A 5000-nucleotide genomic window follows, 5' to 3' on the forward strand; every position below is an offset into this window, starting at 1 on the left:
TACAGTGAGTGTGTGTGTGTGTGTGTGTGTGTGTGAGTATAGTGAGTGTGTGTGTGTGTGTGAGTACAGTGTGTGTGTGTGTGTGTGAGAGAGTACAGTGTGTGTGTGTGTGAGAGAGTGTGAGTGTGTGAGAGAGAGTGTGTGAGTGTGAGTACAGTGAGTGTGTGTGTGTGAGTGTGAGTACAGTGAGTGTGTGTGTGTGTGTGAGTACAGTGAGTGTGTGTGTGAGTACAGTGTGTGTGTGTGTGTGTGTGTGTGTGTGTGTGTGTGTGTGTGAGAGTACAGTGTGTGTGTGTGTGAGAGAGTGTGAGTGTGTGAGAGAGAGTGTGTGAGATCTCTTCTGTGTTTATTGTTTAGTTGCAGTATTCAGAATAACTGGTTAATCATGATGAATATAGACTGAACTGATAAATATTTGCTGAATAAACTGTAAATACTGAGACTGAATGACGTCACGTGTGTTCTGTTAATATGACTGACAGGTAATCATTGAAATAATCGTGTTCTTGTTTTCAGATTTATGACAGATGTTCATGTAATGAAGGTTTTCTGTGTCTAGTTTCCACCTTTCACAGTATTTAGTTACTGACCAAGTGAAAATGTGAAAAATTAAAGAGCGACTTTTGCCGCCTGCTTCCGGTTTCCATTCAAACGGGCTTTTTTTTTTTATTATTATTTTTTTTTTTTTTTATTGCAGATAGAACAGGTAAACATAACATACATAGCATACAAATGTATCACAACAAGAGAGAGAAAAACAAATAATTAATTTGTAGCAGGGGGTCCAAAAATGATATCAAAATTTTTTAAACACGTTAATGACTTTTTGTTTGTTAACAATTTCAAAGATGATATGAAGCAATCAAATTCTAATTTAAACAACTTAAATAATGGTGGTGAATTTAGATATTTTTGCTTATGGATATAAAATTTAGCCAACAGAATAAATAAGTTAACAATGTATTCAAGACCTTTGTTAACATTGTTTTCATAATACACAATGATATCCTTTAAAGTAAAATAGTATTTAACTTTTACCAAGTTAAAAATAAATTCTGCCAATTCCTTCCAGAAACATTGGATAATATCGCATTCAAAAAACAAATGTGTCAACACTTCTTTCCCACTTTTACAAAAAGAGCATAAATCATCGATATCAGAGTATCTTGCAATTAATGATTTAACAGGGTAAATGGTATGCAAAATTTTAAAATGTATTTCTTTGGTTTTATTATTAATGCAATATTTAAAGGGAATTAACCAAGCAGTCTTCCAATTAATATTATCAATAATAGAGTTCCAAAAGAATTTACCTCTAGGTGCTATTTTATTTTGTATTTGAAATACTGCACGAATATGTTTATTATTGCATTTTTTATCAATCAATTCAATGCCGTTTAATATTAATTTTGGACTTATCATTAATGTAGGATTAAATTGAATATGACTTTTGATAAGATGAATCAGAATAGGGGAAATAGCTTTAATAACAGAATTAAACTCCTTAAAATGCACAGGAAAACATTCAAACGGGCTTTAATGGATAAATATGATGCGTGATGACGTCATGCCTAAAAAAACACGGTCACGTGAGGTTTGTTTATCACAACAGAAATCTGAAGCAGTTTCATTCAGGAGTGTGTTTATCACTGATCACCTGCAGATGTCACTGATGTTTATCTTCTGTAGTTTGGGGTAAAATGGAGATTATTGAGATTACTGTCATATTCATTAAGAAATAAAAGCAATCAGAAGAGCAATTATAATAAATACGGGGAAGTTTTCTGAAAGTGACTCAATAGTTCTGATAGTTCATAATAAAAGTCCAGAACATTCTGAGAGTCATTCAGACTTTATTCATCTCCAGAACAGAGTAAAGCTCGTGTGTGTGTGTGTGTATGAGAGAGTGCGTGTGTGAGTGTATGTGTGTGTGTGTGTGTATGAGAGAGTGTGTGTGTGAGTGTGTGTGTGTGTGTGTGTGTATGAGAGAGTGTGTGTGTGTGTATGAGAGAGTGTGTGTGTGTGTGTGTGTGTGTGTGTGTGTGTGTGTATGAGAGAGTGTGTGTGTGAGAGTGTGTGTGTGTGTGTGTGTGTATGAGAGAGTGTGTGTGTGAGAGTGTGTGTGTGTGTGTGTATGAGAGAGTGTGTGTGTGAGTGTGTATTTATCACTTTGTGGGGATCAAATGTCCCCATAAGGATAGTAAAACCCGAAATTTTTGACCTTGTGGGGACATTTTGTCGGTCCCCATGAGGAAAACAGCTTATAAATCATACTAAATTATGTTTTTTGAAAATGTATATGTAGGTGTCGTCACCTTCTTGCCAAGCTGCTTGGCGATGGTCTAGTTGCCCATTCCAGCCTTGTGTAGATCTACAATCTTGTCCCTGACATCCGTGGACAGCTCTTTGGTCTTGGCCATGGTTGAGAGTTTGGAATCTGATTCTGTGAACAGGTGTCTTTTATACAGGTGACGAGCTGAGATTAGGAGCACTCCCTTTAACAGTTTCAGCTCGTTACCTGTATAAAAGACACCTGGGAGAGGGGGTTGAATTCTTATTTCCCTCATAAAAAAAATTCTGGATTTTTTTGTTGTTATTCAGTCTCTCACTGGTCAAATTAACCCACCATTAAAATTATAGACTGATCATTTGTTTGTCAGTGGGCAAACGTACAATATCAGCAGGGGATCAAATACTTTCCCTCACTGTATGTGTCACTAACACTAACCTTTGTCAAATCCATTGACTAGTTTCCAGTCAAAAGCATTATTTGTATCAGTCTAGTACCTCGTAAACACAACTATGTTTTTAGGTGGACTACTGGAGGATGTGTAGCAGCAACCAATCAGATCGCAGTGCTGATTTTAGTGGCTCTTGTGTTTGATGGTCTCTGACGGGGCCTGACCGCTCATCAATGCTACTGTCACAGGTGTCTCCATGGCAACAGCGACAATACTTATATTCCTGTGCTCATGCTCTGTAATGGAAATGTGTGTGTGACCTATCAGTGATTGACAGTTTATCTGTGTCTTCTGCGTGTGTCTGTGAGATTATCTGTTGGTGTGTTTGTGATCTACATACGTGTCCGTCAGCTGTCAGCAGATCTTCACAGCTCCACACAGTTAATCTGATGAGCTCCAGATCAGCCGATGTTCCCGCTGTTAACGCAACAACATCTTAAATGGATCATCTATGGGCACATAGATTTATTTTAAATGTGCATTATTGAATATATATCTATTTATTGATTCTTTAAGCTGTTGAACATTTTAGATGTGTATTATTGAATATATATCTATCTATTGATTCCTTAAGTTGTCGAATTGATAATTTTATTTCACTATTTGCTGTGTTATTGTTGTTCTATTTTTGTTGTGGTTATGTTTATTGTGGTTCCCATGAGTGTAAAACAAATTCCCCATGGGGCAATAAAGGTTTTCATTTCATTTCATTTCATTTCAACATCCACCACTCCTCACAGCCGGGATTTAAACACGGACTAAAACATTCCCATTGGATTTTACTGAATACATACTGAGTGAAGGCATTATACAGTGACTGATGCTATTCTAGACACACGCTGTTCTACTTCATCTGAGAAGCACCATACTGGGGCCATTCTGATCCCGCAATCCTGCACGTGTATATCAGCAGCTGATGGACGGTAGTGTTGAGGAGTAACTAACTATAGTAGAGACACTACTCACTTGACATGTTTCAGTAGTATGACAGTAGTTACTAACTTCTATCTATTTAGTCTCAATTGCTTTTGTGTCTTTATATAATCTCAGACTGACTCGATGTTCAGTGAGGGCACTGTGGGGGCAATGCCAACTGTTCTTCTTTCTATTTGTAAAAGTAATGTCTTGGAAGCTAAAATGTAAATTTCCTATTGACACACTAATGCTGAAGATGTGGTGGTGGTGTAGTGGGCTAAAGCACATAACTGCTAATCAGAAGGTCGCTGGTTTGATCCCCACAGTCACCACCATTGTCTCCTTGAGTAAGACACTTAACTCCAGGTTGCTCCGGGGGGATTGTCCCTGTAATAAGTGCTCTGTATAATACATTGGTACTCAGAAGGTTGCTGGTTTGATCCCCACAGTCACCACCATTGTGTCCTTGAGTAAGACACTTAACTCCAGGTTGCTCCGGGGGGATTGTCCCTGTAATAAGTGCACTGTAAGTCGCTTTGGATAAAAGCATCTGCCAAATGCATACATGTAAATGTAAGATATAAATAACCTACAGCCTTCAGGTGCCAACATGGCAAACGCCTCCTCCCCACCACCACCAGCAGTCTTTGTCTGACCGGGGTAGGCTCCTCGCCCGCCATCTGCCCCGGCAGCATTTGATGGTTCAGTTATATTTTTACCGGACTGTCAGATGAGGGCTTTCGTTTGATATCTATGTTTGAGTGCAGGTGAAAAAGCAACAAATAATTGAAACAGAACACAATAAGAAGTTTGCTGAGGGACAGTTTTGTCTTCATACACTTAAAGCATTTGCATTCATTCTGAAACCACTGTGAAACTTCTTCAGCAGCATACTAAATTACTTGGTCCCTTTTGGACTCTGACTCGACTCGGACTCGATTATTTAAAGACTCGGACTCGACTCTGACTCGATTATTTAAAGACTCGGACTCGGCCTGTTACAGACGGTCTTGAGTCTGACTTGGTCCCTTTTGGACTCAGACTCGGACTGGATTATTTAAAGACTCAGACTCGACTCGGACTCGGCCTGTTACAGACTCGGTCTTGAGTCTGACTCTGTCCCTTTTGGACTCGGACTCGATTATTTAAAGACTCGGACTCCACTCAGACTTGGCCTGTTACAGACTCTGTCTTGAGTCTGACTTGGTCCCTTTTGGACTCGGACTCGATTATTTAAAGACTCGGACTTGATTATTTAAAGACTCGGACATGATTATTTAAAGACTCGGACTCGGCCTGTTACAGACTCGGTCTTGAGTCTGACGTGGTCCCTTTTGGACACGG

This window comes from Xyrauchen texanus, chromosome 19, assembly GCF_025860055.1.
Source record: "Xyrauchen texanus isolate HMW12.3.18 chromosome 19, RBS_HiC_50CHRs, whole genome shotgun sequence".
Taxonomy (NCBI): Eukaryota; Metazoa; Chordata; class Actinopteri; order Cypriniformes; family Catostomidae; genus Xyrauchen; species Xyrauchen texanus.